The 25,173-nt window shown below is 40.4% G+C and overlaps 1 protein-coding gene and 1 long non-coding RNA gene across 4 annotated transcripts in view; one reads left to right on the top strand and one right to left on the bottom strand.

Annotated features, from left to right (window-relative positions):
- Window positions 1-2,493: 2,493 nt before the first annotated feature.
- The window catches only part of Abd-B (Abdominal B), a 44,232-nt gene continuing 21,552 nt past the window's right edge, over window positions 2,494-25,173 (top strand). Inside the window, exons 1-2 of one of the 2 annotated variants that reach the window (XM_065300789.1) lie at window positions 2,494-2,851; window positions 23,319-23,419. The gene's annotated coding sequence lies outside the window, so the exon portion shown is untranslated. Of the gene's footprint in view, window positions 2,852-12,919; window positions 13,086-23,318; window positions 23,420-25,173 lie in introns of those variants that run through there. The other variant, XM_065300790.1, reaches the window with a different exon arrangement.
- On the bottom strand, window positions 13,357-22,677 carry LOC135790557 (uncharacterized). Of its 2 annotated transcripts, none has more exons than XR_010547815.1 (3): window positions 22,516-22,677; window positions 21,818-22,324; window positions 13,357-13,974 (listed from the first exon to the last, which is right to left on the bottom strand). It is a non-coding gene; the product is annotated as an uncharacterized lncRNA (long non-coding RNA). The 2 variants fall into 2 exon arrangements; XR_010547816.1 differs by having other exon boundaries at window positions 22,137-22,324.

The raw sequence follows: 25,173 nt of genomic DNA, 5'->3' as shown, positions 1-25,173 counted from the left end.
CGTTGCAGGCAGTTGAAAGAGTTTAGAGACTATCAGGTCTTGAAAAGCGTTGCGGCTGTTCGCCGAAAAGGCGCATTGGATTGCCGAAGTAATTAACACCTATGTAAGAAATTCCATAACCCAGCTGCGCCCGATTCCGCCGCCGTTGTGCGCGCCGTGCGCTTTTGTGCACGAGCTGCACGCCGCGCTTCTATGGGACGCTTTAGTTCTGGCGGCGGTGTGTTCGAGAGACGTGTTCTTTACAAATTCGGTTTGCGTCAAGTCGCGCGTCTCTGACTTAAGTCAAAAGCGCGACGTGCGCGCGCGCCTCGCGCGGAAAATGCCAGCGACGCTATGATAGCACGTGCAAGGATTATATTCACGAGTTCTAACGGGAACATAGCATAAGCACCGTGCTAAACTGAACAATATGTGTTAGAAATCATCAATAAAAATTAAAATGTGATTCGAAATCAAAAAATACACGCAAATAATACAACAATCAACTAATTAATTCAATATTCTGCGTTTTGGAACATTGATTGTGTTGGAAAAGAATTAACATAGAGACGTTTCGGTGTTAATTTGGAAACATTCACGAAAACATGTGCATTGTGAGCAGTGCAGTAAACAGTGGAATATATAAATAAATCCAATACGTAAACACTAAACACAAGTGGAGTTTGTGAAGTTTCTCATCAGACGCATTCATGGTTTGTGAAATGGATGCCGACGGATGTTGGAAGAGACATGTGAACGTCTGAAGACAAACCGTGTGTGCTCTTTTTTCGTTTGGTTTACGCTCAGACACACAAAAATCTGCAGTTTTCCTTAAAGCCATGAATATGGGGATGTAAGTCGTAAACGAAATGTGTTTTTTGTTCGGCCATTTTCACGATTCTTTCAGCTCCATTTCCAAATCTTACTTTTGTTTTATCGCTTTCGTATTTTTTACATTCCGCTCGAAATTTCGGCTTATTTTCTTGATTGGTTTTCTCCCCGTCTTTTATTTTATCTCTTTTAGTATTTTTTTCGATTTTTTGTGTCGTTGTTTTTGTAGAAAAGCCTGGGTTGGTTGATGATGATGATGATAACGATCGGTTTGGTTGTCCAGGCGAGGCCGAGGCTTGAACCTAAGATAAGACTGGAAGTGAACTGAAATCCTGCGCGTTTGCAGCGACAATAAATTCGAGCCTTATCTGAATTAGTCGCTGGCGCGCCTTTTATTCATCGGACAGCCATAAAACCTTCCAAGTAGAAAAAAAGTCGAAGCTCGCCTATTCCTCAAGAAAGAGAATAAATACAAAAAGTGGGTATTGCCTATTTAACACACAAAATACTTAAAGAAAAATTTAAATAAAAATGATAGGTAGGTACCTACATATAATTTGTGTGTTAAACCTTAAAATAACTGGAAAATCAGGTTGGAAATCTTGGCACCCAACGAATACAAAACCAACAGTGCGCAATTTATGATATCGCGGCGCGACAAACTAAACCAGCGAGTAACAAGCTAAAAACAAACAAGCAAATGCACGAAATGACGTATTAACGTACTGAGAGCTAGTTCCAGTTACTGTTTAATTTTACATTACATGCGTTGCAGAATAATAAATAATTTTTAGACTACTACAGCGTGTGCGCTAAAACCACAACGAAAATATTTGCGTCTGGGTGTATAAAACATTTGTTTGTCTGACATAGATGCACTCAAGCATTAAGTGAACATTTTATTTTAACCACAACAAAACTATTATGTAAAATTCGGTATTCCTGTTGTTGCACGGAAATTTTGAAAATTTATACTGATGTGTATCTGTCTACATAGGTTTACACGTTCTTCTCTTTGCCAATGAGCAGACTTTTTCTTGTTTGTTCCCATTCACAACCTATTTTCGTTGAAGTTTGGTTCTGTGCGATGTGAATGTTTACCTATGCGCGAAGGCGCAGCTTGTGCTTATTTGTTCAGTGTTTTGAATTGAGACAAACACTGACTAATTTTGGCACTTCATTGGGTACCATTCAAAATTGGAATCGTGCGCGGATGTTTGATTTTTGACTGTCGGCGAGGAATGCGCGCAAAGCTTGTTATGACTTTCGGAAGTTCTAATTGGCCCTCCAGCAAGACATTGTGAAATATTTTTATGACTCTACTACACTGATGCTATTTTTGCGCCGTTAATTAGGTGTGATAGACAATTAAACTGAAATAGTTTATGATAGCTAACCATCCTAATAGTCATTTGATGAGTTGGACCAGTTTTTTTGGTCTCGTGTCTGAAAGCAATAAATTATTTTTTATTCAAATTGCGAAACAAAAGCAAAACTTGATTCTTTTTTTTTGTTTGGTGAAAATTGATGTGGATTCTCCATTCCACCTGATTCCATCATGGCAGAACGAAATGGCAACATGTCCGCCAAAGCGCTGAAGCCGCATGCGCGCGTCGATTGCTCGCAACCGGCGGGGACTTTTTCCACCAAACGCCGGCGATCGTCGCACAGCTCACGCGTGCGCCCTGAACCAACGTCGTATCTGCAGCGCGGCGGGCGTAACCATACGCTCGGCATTGCTACGGCACGCAACTCCGGATGACCGCCGCGACTGTCATGGCTTCGGTACCGGAATAAAAAGTTCTCTGCGGGTGTCGATCAAGTGCTACGACAACAGTCTTCAACGACAACTAATTTACCACAAAGCATCTTAAAGTTTCCAACGAGAAAAGTTTGCGTCAAATAATTTAGTGCAATTTTTCCGACGGGAAAAGCAGAAAAGTGCGACATTGTGTTGTTTTTTCAATTTATCCAAAGGACTCATCTTTGCATCAGAAATAACTCAACTTGCACCCTCAAAAAATTTATAATACCTAATTTGGTGAGTTAATCTTCCATATATTCACACTTCTTATTTTTGACTTTTATGACATCGGACATTACCACACGTTACCACCGTTTGTCATAGCAAATATTTACAACTGTTTAACTATATTGTTGGGTCTTTAAAATGTTTGATTGTCTATGCGTTAATCACTTTATGATGCTCAATGCGGCGGCGATAATTCACGCGATGGTTTAAGCACGCGTTTTACAAGTGTTAATTTTATTTGCATTTATTATTGTTTTTATTAAGTTATTAATGCAATTTTATTGTGCCTTATGGGGCACTTAATAACATTTTATATGCCACTTGGCATGAAATGTTTCAGTGCAATGAATGGCATCATGACATGCCATATCACGACAATGTGCGCAAGTTACAACTGCTCTAAAGTCGTAGTAATAGTAAATTGTGATGTGACGGTACCTATCTGGGTACTTGGCTTAACTCGGTCAATTTATCCGTGAATCATCATAAATATTTTATTTAATACACGATTTTTATCCGAAATAAATAAAATAAATTGCGTATTTTTTATATTTTGTGCGGAACACAAGCAAAAATATTTTTTACTTATTTTGTAAGGTAGCGTTACCAATTAATTTCCGTTTCAGGCCACCTGCAACCACCAAAACTGTGTGAAAACACAATAAATTATAAATTGTTGGTTGACAATAACCACCTACGAATTTTCTTTCAACATTTCATTAAAACGATTAAATCCGTACAATTTCCACTAATTTTCCATTTATTAAGCAATGGCAATAAAAATCAGCGAAACATTAATAAAACAGCTCAAAAACAAATAAAACATTGTTTTATGGTGCACACCGACTACTTTCTTTACTTTGCATGTAAGTATCTGCGTACGTACTCGCATGTCGGCGTAATTTGTACGAGCGGCTGCAACAAACATTAAAGTTCAACATTAATTTCGACTTTGACTAATGTCTTTCTCAGACGCACCGCGGTTACAGTGCATTATGCGTTTAATTACCGCCAATAAACATCGACATCGACAGCCGGGATGGGTCATCAAAATTCCCACACCGACATATTTTTCATCAACCAATTAACTAAATTATTTACGTGCTCGATTTAATTACCGAGGCTTATCTTTACACCCGCCGGACGACGCGGTGGCCGCGTGCGCTCTCGCAAGCAAAAGCTTTTTTGCATTTCTTCACGCGCCCGGAATCGGTTTAAGTGTGTATTTTAGTGCCACTTTGCATTCCATGCTTTCGTTTTCGTTGGGTTTTGTCGTGGCGCGCAAATCGGCCCGTATCGTTCTAATGCGTAAAGCAAATGGCATAATAGACATTTCAACGTGGGTAAATAAATACATAAATATCATAAGTACCGCTCGAGCAAACAATAAAACAATAAAAACAAACATTGACTTAAGCGGCATTAAAGTTAAGTTATTGGTGTCTTCATGAGCCGTTTCAACGCGACGCTGAACGAAAAAAAAACGAGTAACCACAGAGTATAAATCTAGTTTAAACAAATGTTTGCTTTCGGTTGTTTGAACTTTTCTTCTGCTGTCCAAACAAGTCCCTAAACTGATTCATATAACTTGTGGTTATTTATTTATCCGCTTAATTAACAAATACCTGTAATAGTTTTAGTTTGGCCTTGCAAAACTGGTTTGCAAAAACAAATTGCGTGTGTGTGCCTACAATGCTTGTCAAGAAACAAAAACAATTCGCAAAGTTGTGTCATTAGCTAAGTCAGGCAATGCTTATTTGCAATTTGTCATTGCCATTTATCAACTGCGCGCGCGTTATTCATTCACTGCGCGCGAGCGCGTGATAAATGAGGCTTAAAAATGCGTAGCGAATTATCTAACCGAGAATTGTGTTCTCGGGTGTCTGCCATTAGTGAGCGGTAGCGCGCACGCGTCCTTGGCGGCAATCGATACTCGCCTGGTCTCAGGCGCACGTTGCCATGGTGATGCATGATGGCCGGTGGGAAAAGAGGCGGAACGCTGACGCTGCGTTAATGGCCGTCGCGTCAGCAGCCCAATCGGCGTCAGCGCTGTATACCTGACACATATCTCCCCTCTACACCAAGAAGCCCTCTGTGACCAATCGCACGCAGCAAACACCCGAATCCATTCCTACCGCTGTAATAAATCAAGTTAGTTCGGGTGTTTGACGCCGTGGGCGCTAGAAAATCTAAACAAAGATAGAGAATATCTAGCAAGCGTGGTGAGAGAGATCAAAGAAAGCTTTTAGCAGAAGCTTTTGATACTAATGCTGAAGTGAAATGCGCATATCAAAAGTATTTCCTTTCTTTTCCAACTATGGGAAAGCTCAATAGTTCAGTGAAACGCCACCATGGGAACTTTTTGAAATGTTTAGAATAAATTGACTAAATATGAGCAAAGTAATAAATTAACCAGGTAATTACAAAAATATTTTAAACCCGGTTCTCATGGCAATACAAAATAAAATTAAAATATTTACTATACTACCATCTGTAAAATGAAATCGCTACTTTCTCTTCTTCGTCAATCTGTTTTCAGAAATCTTTGTTAGTTGGTCTATTTGCCATCAGATGGCTTCTGAATTGACCCTTGAAAACATGCCCAGAGAGCATTTATTTTCTAACATTTCCATTTTCTTGTTTATTTTTTAATTTAACTTGTGTTCTGTGGTTAATATTACGCATATAACTGCATTTTTTTTCTATCCTGCTTTGTCAATTGTATTATGCAAATATCCAAGGTGTCTAGATAGTTCGTACAGAGTAACCACATAGTATTAAAATAATTTTCCATTTTAATCACACTAATAGCACCTCTGTAGACAACAGCAGGTGAAACAGACATGTAAGTTGTAAAAAAACGAATAAAACTTTATTTTTTGACTCATATTATCAGCGTTGTCAGTCGCAAACAAAAAATTGTTTTAACACTTCGCATATAAGTTTGAGGTTTAATGCTGTCTTTTCCATATTACAAATTTATGCAAATTGAGATTTTTATGCTTTCTCGTAGCTGTATTTGTAAGTAATGCATTTTTATACGTTTGTCAAGCAACGCAAAAGCTCGTAAAAAGTAAAAAAAAAACATAGTTTGTGGACGCGTTCTGCCCGTTTTTATACATTTGTTTGCCTAGATTTTTTATGCGTTATTTATGCGTTTTTTGGTCGATTTGGCAATGCGTCGCGAAGGGGTTGCCATGTTGGGATTTTCGGCTCTGCGCGCGTCTTGGAAAAGGGTCGAGCATTGCTGGATGCAAATTTATTATAGATACTATTTCACGGAAATTAAATTCCGCCGGCGTCCGACGGCTCACTATCACTGGCTGTGTTTCCTTCTCCTATCGCATCATGCGCTCCACGAACTTCGTTTACGACTGAAGGCAGCGCGGAAGCAACGCAGGGGCGAGTTTTCGCTAAATTAACTCGAGTTATGTTTATGGCGACGCTGCGCCGGAGACAAAGTTTGCGCTCCGTCTCAAAACTTTCCGCACAACACCACAATCCAGCCCCCTTTTGTACACATAATAGAATCCAACGTTTCGAGAATGGTGGCTTTGTTTAATACAACCGCCCCACGGAAATATTTGTTTTCCAAACCGGTAGGCACCAGGCACAACCAATGAAAATTCTCGCGCATGGGATTAAAGTGAACTTTTTATGATTCATGTTAAACCCTTGTTATTCGCACAACGTGTTGTTTTCATATATATTTATAGTTCTAAAAAGGGTTGGGCGAACCCTTTTTGGTCACATTTGCCGTCGCATAATAATAAAACCGGACAACATTGACCATGAGCGTCAGCGTCGCTTTCGGGCGTAATTGCTTCGTATCTCCATTCAGCCATTATCTCTATCAGCGTGTTTATCTCGGTTGGTGCACGGAAAGCCATCGGCTATCGGGGACGCGTATTGGTTTAATTACACACAGCCGCATGTGCGGGGTTTTTGAATCTACATATCAACCCGGCAGCGCCTAATGAACGAATGCAGCGGCCGAGCGAAAATTCCACAGACGCGCTTGGGGCACGCTGGCGAGATTAAAATAGTCGTGCTTTGGTCGCATTGGCGCCATTCTTTTGCATGCTTGCTCACATGTGACGCCAGGAATTTCTATTAAAAATTTTTGTTTTAAAACATTTTGGTACAAAGTTTCAATACTTGCCGGAAAGCAATATTATCGTGGAAATTGTAAATATTTTTCTCTAGAATGCTCAAATTCTCTAAAAAAATGTGAGTAAGTACTTATTTCTAATAGCAATGTTTAAATAACCACTGTATTTAACGCTAAATTAGTTTTCTAACGAGTTCAAACACACCTTTAAGAATGCCTGTCTTTTTCCACCGCGTAAATAAGTAAACATCTTACTCACTGGTGTTGTTTTATGACCTATATTGCAATGCAATAAAATTAAAAGAGATTTAAAATTACGAAATGAACGAGCAAGTAGTGGCTATTATTTTATTATTACGATTGTTGTGTGCGGCGATAGCTTTTTCTCGCTAGCTTCACACTGAGTGTGTGTATATTGTCGTAAACGTAAACGTTTTTGTTATAGCCTCATGGTCATAATCATCTTTGTTGTGAAACTTTATGCGAATTTGATTTTGATATTGATTTTACGTTTGATTTGACTGTGTTTATTTGTTTTACGTCTAATTTGGTTAATTTTCTCCAAAAATACTGCCAACGAATATATTTTTTGATTTTATTTCTGTGCGGAAACTAAGATGAAAACCTTTCGGTCCGCGGTGGAATATCGTTAAGCTTTGCTCGCTGGAAAATGTCGAAGCGAACATTGAACACGTCGGATGTTGAATGGCAAACACACACAAAAAGGAAAAAGGGCGATTCGGTCGTAAACCGCGTGTGCCTGCCAACAAAACCCGGCTTTTCCGAACTGTGTGCGCGCCGCCCGTCGGAAAACGTCTACGTGACGTCTTTCGTTTTCCGCCTCCCGGCGATATGAAAGCAAGCAAACCCCGGGTTGCGCAAACTTCACGCCGGCAAAAGAGGAAATAAAAAAAACCGACTAAGGAAAAAGGGAACAGAATGCAAAAACAGCATCATGGGGTTCGTGCAAGACAAGCACAAGCACGAAAAAGGTCTGCGCCAAATGGGGAAATGTAAAAAAAAGAAAGAAACGACGGAAAATTGCGAGTGAGACTATGCGTCTCAGCAGAAAATTCGTATTTTTATACGTTTTTCCCTTCTTTTACTTTTCTCAATCGGCGCTGGTTTTGCGCGTGTTTTCTTTGTAAGTAGACCTACGTTTTGGTATGCAAAGCAAACGGCTTGCAATAACTTAGACCCAAGCAAAGGGGTGGAAAATTTCTCATACATTTTCCTCCCCTACAATAACTGATACGTCGAAATTGCAAGGGCGACAGTCACTCCCATTCAGTAACTTGTTTTATATAGAAATCGACTCCGCGAAAACACAAAACAAAAACATTAAATAACTCATACTAGAAGTTGGAATTAGATATGTATCATGACCACTTCTTATGCATGTGACAAATTAGCTAAACCTAATAAAATGTCTTTCATGTTTTCTACCTTCTGCATGCAGAGTTTAATATTTTATGTTTACTATTCTCGTTGCGCGTTTTTTTCATACGATTTTCTCCCTTACAACAACATTGTATTGATGTAAATTTAACGCTACCAATTACCGCCGGAATTCTAACACACAAATAAATTTAGGGGTTGTATATTATGATGATAACTTTTATGAAACTGGTACCTCGGCGATTTGTCGCATTAGTCTAGATTTACGATGTGCACAAAACTAAACGCAAGAAAACAAATTCGACCTTAGATTAGGGGAAAATCAAAATTTGTACGTTGTAAATTTGTGTGAATATCAGACAACAAATAAATTTGTCTCCTCCATCTGCATCCCCCTAAAACTATCCCTATTTTTTATGATGCGGAATGATAAGTGGTGTCTAAGTTTTACGACGCTGCCATTGTTACAAAACAATAATTCAAGATTTCCATCGCGCTTCGCCGCTTGAAACGTCTTCACTTTAAAATTCTTTGTTAAATTTTGATGCAAAATATATAAGACTTAATGTATTCATCAAGTCAGCGCCTCGTAAAAAGTGTTATACCTGTGAAAAGCACAAAATTTCGAGCGAAAGCGCGCTGCGTTTTTCTTACACTTCATAAATATTTGAGTTTTAATTAAAGCGCAAAATTTGAAGATTGAAGCGCGTTGGCAGCCATGAATATATCTCCCCTTCTTTATATCGTGGCGCCCTTCAAATATACATTGTGACGTGACCCTCGCCGCCGGAGGAACAGGCTTGATAAACACATCAATTTATTTTTGTTGCTCCTCGAGGGTCCTATTCGAAAGCCCCGCCTTCTCGATGCGAACGAACTTGTCATTCCCATCGCATTAATTTGGAAAAAAATATTTAAATAAATTAAATTTCCAGTGGAAGCAATTAATTTATAATTACTCCGCATAATACGAATAGTTTAATTCCCATCTAATTAAACACTATATTTATTATTACCGATTTAAAGCGCCTTGACGCAGGCAATATAGAGCATGTTTTTGCATCTATTGTCTGTTATTACTAGACGTATGAATAAGCAAATGCGAATAATACGAAAGCACGCGTCCGACGCAGGTTAGAGACCTTTTGAAAACCGTATCGACCTTGGAGTTGGCTCGGTGCGGCATGCCAGAACGCTTGCAATAATATTGCGACTGAAATTGCTTGAATTTATGCCCGATGGCTTCAATGCGCCGCCGAAGACAAAAAAAGCAAAGCGAACGAAATACGTGGAATGACCGTATAAGCAACGAAGCCTTGAAAACGGCAAAAAATCTTTTTGACACTTTCGTTTTTGCATTCTGACCTCCGACTACTTCAACTTATCTTCTACCTAACTACAACTCGGTAGCTGGCATTGCATTATAAGAAAATCTCAAGATACGCAGTGGTAATTTTTGCAAAGCAATTTCCGCCGTCGGCTTCGCATGAAACAACATACAATATGAATAATAATGAACGCGAACCTAATAGGCTGTCATAATTGCACAGAAAATGTTGGTAAGCCGGTAATATAAGACCGTGTGCCATCCGCGGGAATCGGATCGTCTGCATGCCGCTGCTGCGAGGATATAATTGAAGAAACTGGGTATAGAAAGGCAGCCGGCGCGCATGTTTATTTATATCTTATATCTGCTTATATCTTCGGCGCAGCGGCGCAGGGCGAGTGTAATATACGACCGTCCTGCTTCATCCATTGCCTCTCGTGTCTCCTTTTAGCGGCGGCGCGGCGGATCACGCAGAGATATGGAACGGCTGCGCCTCGGCTGCCGAGATGCCATAGGGGTCTATAAATAACATTTTGTTGCATTACCCCTCCAAGATATAAGTAATTTATGTGACAGTGCGGCGCGCAGTGGAGATGCCGTGCGCTTTCGTTGGGCCTCAGCGTTGTTGCGTCCCCGGTGGAATCAACGTGGCTGGTTCGGTTGGTATGGTTTTTTTTTTTCGTTTTCGTCTTCTCACACAGCGGCCATGACAGAACCGGGTTCGGGTTCAGGTTCAGGCCCTCATGACCACAACAGCGAGGAGATTATATTTATACTACTTTTAAGCTTTCGTATAAATATCGCCTCTTTCTAGTGTAATGAACGCCCGGATTAAATTGCTACATCATCTCCCCCGAAATATTCGAGTTAATATTCGCGTTGCGTGATGCAAGAAGCAATTAAATAGGAGAATGAGTGACTTGGGCTTAAGTTCTTCAGTAGTCACTAAAACTAAAAGCCTTGTGCTATTCATTGATAACTTGATGAACGATATATACACGCGAAAAGGCAAAACGTAAGTGGGAAGTTTGTCGTTGAGAATCTACACGCATCATAATAAATGATAGGATATACAAAGTGTTTCCAATAATCACATAGAAAAATAATGCGAATTGTAAATCTTATAAAATACTTGTTAAACTTAAAAAACGTTTTTATTTTGTTTTGAAAAATTTAATTTTTGTGCATTTTGTTGAGGAGCTTGTATAAACGTTACACAAAGCTCACGTAATCATCGTTGCAGCGTTCTTCCCATTAAAGGTTTGCTTATACCTCCACTTTACGACATCACGCAATGGGTTGATTGCTTTCCGTGTGTGCGGATCGCGGCGCTCCTCGGGGAAGCGACATCAGATGAGCTTTAGCGCTTTAACATTATCCATCCACCCTCGCCCACTCACGAGCCTACGAAACTTGCGCCCTGCGAAAAGCTGATAGTTTATATGCGTTCCCATCTCCTATATACCTCTGCACACTTTTAGAGAGAGACTTGGATACCATTTCTGGCGAAACTAAAGTCGTTACCGGATACCTCGGATGCGCGCATCTAAACCCGGCGTAAGCTCATCAAGTCGTTTAGCCGTTTCCTGTCTGTGCGGAAAAGGGACGAAGGAAAGAGCCATTACGTCAAATTTAGCAAACTTCGTGATCACACACACACGCAGAGCACAAGGTCCATAGGCTGAGTAAACATTTGCCAATCGCTTTGTACACTTATTAGAGTTGTGTGTGCGCGCTCGACGAAAGGCGAGTCGTTAAATGGGACGAGGATAACGGAGGTGGACATGCATGGACGCTGGAGTACAAATGTGATTGGACCAGAGTGGATGGCTTTTTGACAAATTACAAAAAATACAAGCGTTACTCAAGCGCAAATAAAACAAAACGAGTTGAAGCTAAAGCTAAATTTAACGCCGAAAGGGTTGTAGGACTAAACAGATTTAGGTAATTGAATCACGCCGCACCCCTTTCGGAAAATAATTTGCATGCACAGCCAACACCATGTTGCAGTTGCCAATTTTAGAATCTCCCCTTTTGTTAAGCCCGATTTAATTAAATTTTGAAATTATCGCAGTGGTGGTATTGGTGTAATTCGCAAAAATAAAACAAGTAGACGGATATTTTTGCTCGAAGCGTAAAAGTTTCAAGTGCAATAATCAAGGTGTGCGACGTTGGAACGAACGGGTCGAAACATAATTTTCTCATGTTTTTATTGCTCTTTTCGCTCGATTCCCTTGATTGCATTGAGAGCCATAAACAAGAACGGAGCGCACTAATGAAGTTAAGATTTGTCGATGATAACAACGTCGACGGGCGAATGCGAGAACCAATTGTGGAAATACGACGCGACGACAACGCGGGCGTACGAAAAACAATTGCCTTGGTAATTGTAAAGATTTCACAGTATCGATTAATAGAAATAAACCATAATAAAATACGTTTTTTAGGAAAAACTTTAAGTGTTCCTTTGGAGTCTTTCCCAAAAAGTTTCCAAAAAGCAAGTAATGGCAGTCCATCAGTGGATAAAACACACAAATAAAAATACGTCTTTAATTCGATTTTCAAGCAATCGTTATCGACGATCAGTATTTCCTTCGGCGCTTTTTATCTGCCTACGTACGTCGTAAGCGTTCCAATCGGCTCGAAATTAAATTACGTTAAGTGCTACGTTTCTACGTTACTCAACGGACTTAGAGAGGAAAATCGTAAACGAGATAAAAATGCGTTAGCGTCAAATATGTAAATGTGACTATGCGACACCCAGAAAAGTGATTTGGAGGCAAATCAGTTGAATGCGCCCAAAATGGACGTCGCACCAACCAAACTCAGTTGGAATAATAAACAATAAATTCACTAATTTGACACTAAATAAACATTTTCGAAGTAACTAAGTATGCAAATACTTAAAATGCTTTCAAAAGCACTTGTGAACATATTACGGATGTGCTGATTGAATATTTGTTATTCCAAGTCACACTTTAAAATAAACCGAATCAGAATATTGTGATGCTATAGCGAAACAAACGTTTTAAAAGTTTTGTAGAGTGAATTTTACCTCCCGTCGCTGTGTGGTGCAGGTTGGCTGGCATAACGCAATTGGTTCGTGTGGCTTAAGTCAGGCCCGCGCTGCCACACATGCTCGTATGTGATCGCGAGCGCGTTGCAGTCGCTTTACACGTATCTATAGTGAACGGTGGGTTCCCTGCTAGGTCACCAATTGCGCGCCTGTGTTTCCAACTGTGACTTAACTTAAGTAGTGACGCCGCGCCAGCAGCCATCATAATGAGTCGCACTTGACCATGTCGCACCAAAACGCACAATCACATCGCTCAAGTGTCGCGATAATACTCACAGTGATCATCATTTATTTTATAGCGGATTATACGAATGCACTGCGATCACACAAGGTAAACAATTTCAAAATAAACTGCCTTAGATTAAAACCCGCGTGCGCGCGATGACATGTTACTCAGTCGAGGCGACGTTTGAAGACTGAGGCGCGGACAATTTGTGGTTTCATAGCGAAACCGCATAAACCAAAATATTTTTAATGTGGCCGTTGTTACAACCCTTTTTTGCTTGCCTGCGTAATTCCTGTAATTCAACGCCTGTAAAAGTGAAACTTTCGGTTTGAAAAGTGAAACTATTGCGCAAAAAAAAAACCAACAACGTGCGAAATTTGACTCGCCGCTTTACGAGCGCAAACAAATTGTAAATTTTCGTGGCGTGCCGAAAAGTTCTAAGCGCGCCCGAGAGGAAGGGTTTTATTGCTTTATTGGTATCTTCATAAAAGTCGCAGCCCGTCTACTCCAATTATGCATATTGGCTATTGTTGTCTCTATTGCGAGTCAACTTTCGGTTGCCCCATGTGCATTTTTTGCTGACAGGCGATCCTCGTCAAGATAACTTGAGACCACGACCTCGTGGATGTCCACAATCCATGCGTGCGTATAATGGGCCGCATAGTTTAGGTAGGCAATCCCTCCGGCAACCCCTTGGCCCATGCGTGCCGCACGCTGGTTGGCTGGTCGGGGCAACATGATGGTATGGCATAGATTTCGGCCGCTCGCTTACACACCATGGTCGTCGCTTTGATACTTTTTTTTAAGCCGCACGTTTTTAATTCCAAGCATTCGAGCCCACTCGCCGGCGGGTCGCAGCACGTCGCGAGCCAACGAATACGGGTTACCATCAACCAGCATTCATCAGTGATTGTGTGCGCGCCGACAATTGAATCACATTTTTCGGCAATAGTGACAATAGTTTTCGAGTGGCAAGTGAAAGTGTGGCAGAATTCTGAAATCAAACAAAAAAAGGGATCCATACAAAATTAATGGTAAAAAAATTATATTTCGTTTTGTAGTGTTGTGTTGGAAGTTTCGCAATAAGCGCAGCATAATAATTTATAGCATTTCGTTTCGGTTATCATTGCGTGCACATTGCGCCGATAAATATACGCAAGGGCAAAGCAAATAATTATGCATAAAATAATCGTTCATATACGCGGAGATTTTCGCGCTGGTTTACCTATGGCAACCCTGGAGTTCGTGCAAAAACACAAACACAAATCGTCGACAATTCGTTCGACAATGGCGACAAAATTAATAAGTGATTGAGTATCACGTTTAGTTACACGGTCTCAACATTTGTTTACGCATTGTGCGCCTTATACGTTCAAGTCACGCGTATCAAAATACGCTTGCAAAAGAAGTGATTAAGCAAACGGTGGTTTTGGAATTGCGCGCCGGCCGATAACTCGCGACTAATGTGCGATTAGCGTTTCGCGCCTAGCAAAGCCGGTTAAACGCTTTGTCGCGCATAGTTTACAACTTTTTGCGGCGCGCGCAAATGAGGAATAAGCGTCGAAAATGAATTACGCACTTCGGGGCGCGTTGAAGACGCGCACGCCACAAGAAGAAATCCGTATTTGCAGACTAAGCAATCATAATAAACATGTCTTCGTTTTATGTCCAACATTTGCTCGTAAAATCTTATCCCAGATACAAACCATGATTGCGTTTTCTTATGCCTTGCGCGCGCGCGCGCTACGCTGCTTTAAGCTCCCAACTTTGGCGGAAAACGAGTTTGGGCGGCGTTCATTTTACTCACGTCCGCGCAAAGTGCAAAACCGCAAAACGCAAAATTTGAAAAACTAATTGCAGGTGGATGCGCCGGGCATTTGCGTATTTAGTTCAGAAATTAATTATTTGGCGCATATAATTTAGTTATGAAACGAGAAACTCTTAAAAACAGTGCTGAAAGTCAATAAAAATGCACTAACATTTAAGCTCGTAAATCTTTAGCCTTTTTGCCGACTGTAAATCAGATTAATTGCTCCGGAATTGTAAACTTTTTCAGTCTCTCTACCTAGTTACACCTATCCACTATTTAAAAAGCACTTTGAGTGTTGTATCATATTTACTACTGATCTAACATCATTTGACCAATTTGTTGCTGTAGATTTTATGCATCACTAAACTAGACATTTGATGCCAAAAGATGTTATTTAATTATTCCGCCATAAACATAATTTTATGAAGCTAATAAATGCGGAAAAAGTGTCGAATTGCCCGGCAATACTTCAACACACACGCCCGCTGCGTCAAATTTCAACATTTGAAACAACAAAACCAACAAAAAAAGCGGCGTAATTTTTTCTTGTATGCTTACATATAACTAACTACAACCATCAATTGACTCATTACCTAATGAGAGTTTGAAATGCGCGCGAGGTTTCGCTCGGCTGCTTCGGCCGTCGCATAAATAATTTACGTTTTATTGTCCTCGCAAAGGCTTTTCATGCTTATCATCCAGCATGTATGCGCTCATGGTTCAACTTTCGTTGCAACACTGTTTTAGGTATGCGCACGTCCGAAAACGTGCGCCGCGCGGCCGTAAATATTATTTGAATATAATTTATAGACGACAGGACGTCTTTCTTGTGCTGGTCGCTGGTTGGAGCTTTCTAAGCTCTCTCGGCGCGCGCGCCCTGCACGTGTGCAAGCAGCGACAACGGATTGCAGTTAAGCCGCGTGCCCGACGGCAATTTATGTAGCCTTTCTGCAGCCATTTTTCTTCTCGGACGTCGCGAACAACGCCGTAACAAATCAGAGAAAAACACGTAGCGAACAACATTCTACATGCGCTGCAAGTGAACGAAACAGCAACAAAAAAGAGCGCAAAATATACCAAGTACCAGCGCGAAACACAAGAAATTTTAATCTAAAACTTTGTTCATTCTCCATTGCGGTGTAAATAACTACTTTGTAACGTTTTATTGACTTGACAAACAGTTGCTTGATGAAGACGAACTATTACTGTCTGTGGCTTTCCGTCAACGAAAACCGCACACACCACAAGTAAAACAAAGCAAATTATGTTGTCGCGAACTTAAATGGAACATTGCTTCCATTATACACAAATGTCTTTTGTATTTTTTGTTAAAATTCAAATTTTCAGATGAAAAATTAAATTTAACTCGAATTGTGTTTAATTTCACGTCAAAACATTGTGTTTTCCGCATTCTACAAGTAGTAAAGTTTAATTACCATCAGTAATTTCGTTTGTAAATTAAATTTACAATTTATCACAAATTAATTAAATTTCAACTGCAATTAGACTGCATAAAAAGATGAAATCATGGTAATATAATGGTTGCGCTTGTTGAATCTAATAAAAACTTTCCAACTGCTCAAATAAAAGTGTACGGTACGGCTGTTGCTGCTGCTGCATAAACAATTAACACACATTTTCAGTTTTTGTTTTCTTCATTTGACTACCGTGGATGCTACCGAAACTAGTAGCGTAGTTTATGACCATCATCTCGCGCTTGAATCATAAATCAGTCACAATCGTACACAAATACTGCTCGTCTAGCATTTACCTACACGTCGCACTTATTTAAGTTGAATAATATTTATGCACACACACCTGACGTTTCGCGCGGCGCTTACGATGTCATCTTAACGGTGCACTTGGTCGTTCACCGACAAAAACAATGTGCTCAGCTTTGACAGACGAGATGATACATGCCACGCGACACACACCGGCAATAATATTTAAGTTAATGGCAGTGGTATAAAGTTAATGGCTTTATGATAGCCATTACGATATAGTGTCAGGAAATCAAAGTGTGTGGATGTAGGCGAAACACACAATCATTCAGTTTGCATTCGCCTTGAATGGAGTGTCTCAAGTGTACCTGAAGGCTCGAAATGGTCTTCCTGCAGTTGCATCTTACGTGTTTACCCTTTACGCTTAGGCGTTTCTGCTTGTTTTACGTTTTTACGTTTGCGCGCGCACTTGAGAAGAGTGACGAATGTCATTAAAAAGTTTTATCGGCCGTTTTTAGTGGTGCGGCAGTTCGCACGTGGCCGAACGACCCATAATGATATTGTTACATCAATAAACGTATCTACCACATCTAAACATTTGACACACACATACCAATATGTGTGTATAGTTACAACACACCACTTTTATATGTCAATAAAAATTTAATTTCGAATATGATTGACGGACCTGTTGGATTGTTTTCGTCGCGTCCTGCTCCAACTCGACACCTCAACAATTTACCAACGCATTTATTCTAATGCACTTCATTTGCGCAGCTTATACGCAATTACCATGGCGTTTTTTGAAGCGGTACTACCGTTTCATTGTAAGCAAATGATTACTTTTTGTTGCCGTAGTTGCTTCAGCGTATATTTTTAAACTCGGTCTGCAATTACAGCGCCGCTTTACGACGACTCGTATTTCATTTCCCGACCATCGGACGCATAAATAAAGAATATGCAAGCATGCATGTTCCACCAATGTGAGCGCTGCGCCCTTCGGAGAGAGTCTCAATCTTGAGTCCTGTTGCGGTCGGGACGCGCAGCAGCGAGAGTTCACGTCGGTGGCGGTCGCGGCATTCTTACATTGTACGCCACGATTTTACGATGTTATCGACGTCGGCCCCGGCTACGGACGGATGCACAGCACGAAGACGCCACCCGATTAAAAACCATCTAGCGTATTATAATTAAAATCGTGCGGTTCGATGCTGTGGGTCAAAGTCGATTTTATGACTTAATATTTTCGATCGCACAGCATTACGTGTGCCTAATTAGTCTAACGATTTTTTTAAATTTAAGAATTAACTTATTTTACGAGCTGCGCAAGACATGAGAAACTAGAATATTTTGTAGATATCTATCTAGAATAGTTACATATTTTAAAATTTGCAACGAATACTTTTACTTTGGTTTTTAGGGTGTGGCCGCAGTTTAAAAATGTCTGCTTGCGCTCCCGAAGTAAATCCTAATTAAATTTAATGATAAAATCGTGTTGCCGTAAATTATTGTCTTCAACGGTTCTTTTTTCGTTGGGGAATTTGTTAGAAATCGCTTTGGAAAAGCGGCTCGCGCACCGAAAAAAGATATAAAAGGAAAATAAGCGGAATAAAGGGGTATACGCTATTTCACGTCGACATCGACATTTGTATGTGTACGAGTGTATAGTCAAAATCGATTTTCGTATAAAATCCAGGCGTGTGTTGGTGTGTAACAACTCTCCACGCCACGTTCGCGCGCTCGAGCTGCGCTCGTTTCTTCCTTTTTGCGTTTTATATTTTACGTTTTACGCCGCCGTCTCCACAGCTTGCCTTTTCTTATCTGGTCGGCGTCGTGAACGTGCACACGATTCCTCGTGCGGAGCGTGCTCGTTTCATTCCGGCGGTGCGGCGCTTTTTTTTTCTCTCCAACGAGTCGTAGAGCAATTTCGAGCGGAGCCGAGTTGAAAGATTTTACTAGACGTTTTGTTGAAAGCGCGCGTTGGGTGCAGAGGCAATCAAACGCAAAAAGAAGTGTAATACGAAACGCGAGCTGGAGAACATAGGAAACACGCCAAAACGAGCGCTGCACACTACGGTATAGACGAAAGGAAATTATCTGTAGAATTCGTTTTCTCACAGTTTATAGCCGGTAGCTATATTTTCAGACAAATGCTAACTACGCAAAAAAAACCAGCATGGAATCGTTTAATTCTCAGCTTGGAACAAAATTTATTCCGTACTTTGGTAATTTTCATAAAAATGTACTATATCTTAAAATCTCACGCCGGTCATTTTGCAACTATCGAACGCAGGAATGTAAATATGTATTAAATTTCCATCGAAGAATATTCACATTTTGCGTGCACTCAGATAATCATGTTAGTTTATAGCGTATGCCGAGAATGACGTTTATGGTCGGCCATGGTGCCTATTCTCTCTGCCCGTGCGCATTTTTCACTATATTATGCTTCTACCATACGATTTTTCTTAATTTGTTTCGAAACGCACCATACTCTTGTTTTACCATCGCGCGTTCGCCGCAAGAGACAAAATAACCGTGAAAAACAGAAAGACTAAAGAAGCAGCAATATTACGGTCGACTCTCTGAGTCAGCGACGACCAGCAAGGCAAAGACTTTGATTTATACGCGATGTTGAAACAAGTTGAAAGGCTCCAATGCCGACGATGACGACGATGCGCTTCAGTCCTTCTTTGGCGTAGAAGACATGCCCATCCGTTGAGGCTACATCTAGGTAGATATAGGTATAAAGTTTGAGGCTTTGATGAACTAATTACGAAAAATATAAATTTAAAATGCGTCCCGCGCGCTTTTCATATTAATTGCTTTATTAAAAAGTGCGCGCCAGTGTCGACTGTCGGATTACGTCGATAAATTCTAATTATCTCGGGCTCGGCTTTTTTAGGTCTTGGTTCTGGTCTTGTGAACTGATGAAAGTAGAAGGGATCTCCGGCGTGCAGCTTCCATGATGGCGTGTTGGCGACGCATGCGTGGCGTGCCATAGCGGCTGTATCGAGCGGCGGGCTCCTGGGCGAGCGGAACGAACGTATTGATCCCTCGAGAGGGGTGCGCGCAAGATGGCCGCCCGGGTAATGTGCATTAGGGCCGCGCCGACACGACAACGCCATTTCCTCACCCTACCCACCCACTGGTTTTTGTGTGCGTCGTCGTCGTCGGATATCTCCTACCTAGCGTCGTGCGCGCCCTTGCGTCTGCAGCGTTTCGCTTCACGCTCCAATGGAGTGGACCTTAACGACGGGCGTTTACTGCAGCGCTATACCTTTATGCCGCGTATACGTAAAGATGAAAATCGTTGCACGCTCGGGGGCGGCAGACGCAAGCGGGGCGGTTTATACGTGCGCGGAGTCTGGAATGGATTCGGGGGGAATAAAATAAATTGCAAGCCATGTTTCCTCGTATATCTCCAGTGATCCTGGATCTCAGGGTCTCAAATGCTTTTTAGATTTTCCAAAAAAGATAAAAGATAACGCAAACGCAAGAAAACTACAAAAATTCATATTTGGTCGGCTAATATGAATCCAATTCCAGCAAAAACACAACCCTCACTTCCTGTCTGTCGCCGTCATTCAATATTTAAACGACATAAAAACGTCAATATCACTCACACTCAACAAATATTGTCTCCCCGGTCTATAGACTAAATTACCTACAATATTTTTGTAGTGCGTGCTTCTTTCCATCGAAATTATTTTTACTTCTTGCTAACGAACTGAACAAAACTGAACACCGCGCTCACATATGGCTGCTGCTTTATCTAGGCTTCCTTCTATTTCATCGCACGACCGCACCACGAGCGCATGAATGATGCGGAGAAAAATATTGTGATTTACAATGAAAACAACTCGTAAACATTCGGCTCGGTCGCTATAAATAATACGGAATTTACGTTTCTGTTTTCGAACGTTTGCGCGTTTCGGGCCGCTGGTACTTTAACGAAGGAAAATCATTCGGTTCATTATTATCGCTAGACAACCCCGGTGCCAGACTCAGACCCAACAAACGAGGAAAACTAATTTAGCTCGAAAACATTTTTGTTAATGAAACTTTCGTGGCTTGCGGCTGGATTTAACGGCTTTCAGTTAAGTCAAGAAACTTTTCTATAAATCACAATCTGTGAGTGCACTCAAACTCAAACGATGATTTATATTTTAAAATATAGTTACCAGGAAAATTGATCCCAGTTAATTATTGTAGAAATTTCTAATTTAAAATCTTTTCTCTTTCTTTCAACTTGTGGTGTGTGTGTGTATAAATTTGGTCAGATTATATTGGTTAGATACTGTCAGCCACGGCAATAAAACCATCTGACATTTCCATTTTTTGTGCAGCCACATGCCTTATCAAGACGCAGCTTTTACCTACAACAGCCTACATATTCTATTCATGGGAATTTATGTCTTTCCCTGCGTGCTTTCAACGATTCCATGTTCTTTTCCGAAAGATTTCATTCGCGATGCGGTCAAGTGTTCTGGTTTGTTACGTTTTGTTAACGCAGGTACACGAAAAAAACTACGCCCCGAGTCGTTTTTTGAACGGTTCCACCATGAAAAGCTTAAAAAATCGCCCGAAACAGGTAAAACTTGTTTGCGGCTTAAAACTTACGTGTGCTTAAATGAGCATCGACCGCGCTGTGACTCCCATTTTGTTTCGGCGTGGATCGTCGCGTGTGACTCGGATTTGGTGTCGCAATTAAAAAAAAAAAGCCCGCACATAATTTTATTACACATTGCACACGCCCAGGATTACAATAAATTGTGTGCGCGAAGAGTGTGTGTACGCCGTGCCATCCGCGAGTAATCACAATCGAATAAAATCGTCGTTAAATTTCAACCGCGCTGCTTCATTTGCTCAATATGCGTGCGTTGATTAATCCAATCACGGATTGCTGGTATGTTATTGGTGCACGCATTCATAAATTTAACACTTTTGATATGAATATTTAGAGATAAATTAAAACAAACATGCGGGCTTATTGAGAGACCCTTGACTTGTAACTTGTTACATCATCAGGGTTTGCGTCAAAACTGAGCTTAACTCACTCACAATCAACTAACTTTCTGACTATTCAGAAGATGTGAGTTTGTCAATATTTGGACGTAAATATTTAGGGTGAATACAATCAGAAAAGTGTGTCATGGTCAACCCTTTGGAGCATTTTACAACCTCCAATGGGTCATCCGTCTGTTTGTTTACGCTTGGTGAAAATATTTGACACTTTCACCAGTACAATCGCCAATAAACTCGGTGCTTTTACCTTTTTTTGCGTCATAAATGCTTAAACTTACCAGGCAATTGCTTGCGGCGCTCGGAAAGCTGGAAAACGAGCAATTGCGATAATTGCGCTTGTAATTTACGCAACGTGCCTGTTTATGTTTTCTGGCTGGACGTGCTGTCGTTGGAACAATGTGTCCTCGCGTAAATCATTAATCATTGCGTCGGGCAGGCCGATGCGACGCCCAGGCGGCAACACTTTTATTTGCTTACTCGTACGCGCCTGCCGCTCCTAAGTCAACATGCTTCGTTTACACGTCGCGATGCTTGCGTAATCAATTAGCTCCGTAAAAGGCGTTTAATTACATGAATGATAGGGAAATTGATGAGAACCTTTCTGCATTGTGAGTTAACCGCAAACAACTCAGCTCCAACATCTACATTTCCAATGATAGCGTTGAATAACGTTGAATGATTGTGGTGTCCGGTGAAATAATGTGGTTTTTCATTAATGTGTGTAGAAAAAGTGTGTAGTGATATGCATGGTGTACTGAGATTCCTTTGTTCAGATGATTGATGAACTAAAACAATAAAAATAAGTTGAAATTATTTGCACCACAACTCAATTCATTGGATTAATACTTTCCTTATCAGATAGATCATAATACACTACATTTTTATTCTTATCGTTGCACTTCTTGCACATTTCCATAAGATGGATTTGCGCGGTGAACCACACACATGTGTGGAGGTTATAATGAAAGTAATCTACCTTTTTTGATGAATATATGATGTTAGCTGGGCGCTTACCGGCACTGATGGACACTCTGCTTGCAACTTACTTACTACCAATCTTCATTCTTCAGCAAAACACATTTTAATTACTTTTTTCTTCTTAATTATTCACCGGCCCCACGCAGCTTCACTCGCTCAAGTCACGCTCACCGGAAAACAACGGCGGAGTACAAAAGCAACGCACGCTAATTTATGACCGCTGATTTGACCCCAGCGGTGCAATTCAAATTCAAATTTTTCGACGTCAGCGCCCTCTTCGAGAAAAATCTCAACTATAATTTAAAATTCAAATAAAAATGCGAATAAAATCAACTAAAACTAAGTTATTTTGATGATTGCTTTTTAAGAATGCGAGTAAATGATCCTGGTGTGTGCTGGGCTTGCCTTACATCGCAGGTACTTAATGCGCACATGGTAAATGTCAGCCATTCGGCTAGGATATGTATCATAAACTTCTTACATTATTACCATCCACTTGACATGTAATGTGCGCGCGTTTTGCCGGATTGCTGGAAACGTCCGGCGGGCTCACCGTCACAAGAACTCGCTCTGCTGCGCTGTGGGACGTGGTTCGGATAGCGCTCGCGCCCGCCATTTGCTGAGAGTTAAATATACGAGGCCATGAACCACAGCACCACGCTCACATAACACAAAACATTCAAGTCTCAATGTTGGGCGGACACGCCAACTGGAAAATTACGAACTTGATTATAATCGCTTTTCTTTCCAGCGTGCAATTCGCCATAGCCACAATAATTTATGAAAATATTTTGCTTACAGGAACTCTGAAATCCACTCAAATACACGATGTTCATTTGATGACGTTTTGAGAATAATTCTGGTGTCTTCAGGACATTAACGACGCTTCCCAGCCAAATTTGGTAAGTTATGCATTTGGATATATTTTATTTAAATGGGAATATAGAGTGAGCGGTTTTAAAAGATTACAAGGGCGGAGTTTGGAAGCAAAGATGACATATTTATTTGATGCAGCCTGTGAAACCGGCTGCACAAACGTGTTTTGTGGGTTGCCATCTTGAGATAGCCAGTCAAGTGTGGTCGAAGCAACCTGCGCGGTAATCTGATGTCTTTTGACTCTTGTGTCTGGAATGAAAAAGAAAAAAACGCACTGGCAAGCTGCTGTTGGTGTGGTAGAAGCCGGTATGCGGTGTAGAATGAAACGTGCAGGATGCTTTTGGTTTCCAAGTCGTCTGAGAGCGTTTTTTGTGTGCTGTGAGCTTGTTTCTGTCAGGCGGTCTTCATTAAGTGCTTTATTTCAAGATGGCTGACAAAGAATTAAGTTAAATTAAAATGAAAAGTATTCTGAGCTTTGTAGTTTAAATTTTAAACAAAAAAATATGGGTTTGAGTAATTGTCAGCCTTGTAGATACGATTTCACTTTTATTGCTCTGATTTTTTGCTTTACTTTGTACCGAAAGTTTGGGAATCGAAGGCCATCGGAAGAAATCTTTAAACTCAATTTGTTGTGCTGATTTTTTGCTTGCATAGACCTACAATATTTGTAAACTCAATTATCCCTTTTCTAACTATAAAACTTTTTGTACATTCATACAAATTTTGCCTAAATTCCCAGGCACTCAAAATAAATCGTAGAGTTACCCGTGTTTTAAATAAGTACTTACAAATCCAATAGTAAATTGTTTCCACGGTGTCGTTCCTTGGATTTTACTGTTTTTTTTTTCGAAGGCGAGAAACAACGCGACTTAAAATTTTAACGGCCGTTGTTAGTGTCCTTAAGTAGGTATATTTTATTGTTATTTGCCTTTCAACACTTAATCGAAAAACAACAGCGCTTTGAAACCAGCCGTACGCCGGCGTGAAACATGCGCGACGAACGCCGTACGCGTTTGGACACTAAATAAACATTAGACAATAAAATGAGCAACGAATAAATGAAAATTGGTGTAGAAAAAACACTTAAAACAATCGAAAAACACTTAAAACATTATCGAAACCAAAAAAATACAACCACGTTAATGGGATTCACAAAAATTTACTTGTACTAAAAACAAACGTTATCAATACTTGTAAAATAGAACAAATTTAAACAAAATTCAAAAATTGTATTTGATGACTGTTGAACAGAAGAACAGCGGAAACTATAGACAGGATTTATATAATACGCTTGTTACTTGGTAGGCTCACTGAGAGAGGGCGCTAGTAAAAAGCTCAAACGTGTGCAACACATCTATCCCTACTATATTCATTCTCGCTACATTTTGAATAGATCCAACTACAACCGTGAATTGTAAAATTTTATCTGCTTATTTAAACGTAGCACGATTTGCTTTAATTGGCTTATTATTTAATTGATTGTTCTGTCATCACGTGTGAATGTTATTGGCAATTTAATGCAACGATTTGGGTAATTGGGCATCGAGTGTTGATGCTGGGTGTTATAAAAGTCCAATAATGGGTTATTAAACTAAACATAAAATTAATATTACCTATCGCCTAATGTAAATGCTAATATCTTATTTATTTGCTCATCTTTACAATAAATTCAACGCTAAATTGGTTTATTTCACGCGTTAAAGTTAAAATAATGTAAGGACGTGGCTAAAACTGACCGGCAATTAAACTAATGGTTTTAATTTTCACCTGGCGCGTGTAC

The sequence above is a fragment of the Atheta coriaria genome, unplaced genomic scaffold, assembly GCF_025399875.1.
Source record: "Atheta coriaria isolate IRGN ID8LTWV9N9 unplaced genomic scaffold, Caltech_Dcor_3.1 hic_scaffold_4_pilon, whole genome shotgun sequence".
Taxonomy (NCBI): Eukaryota; Metazoa; Arthropoda; class Insecta; order Coleoptera; family Staphylinidae; genus Dalotia; species Dalotia coriaria.
Note: the sequence above shows the minus strand (reverse complement) of the source record. Positions and strands in the feature narration are given on the sequence as shown.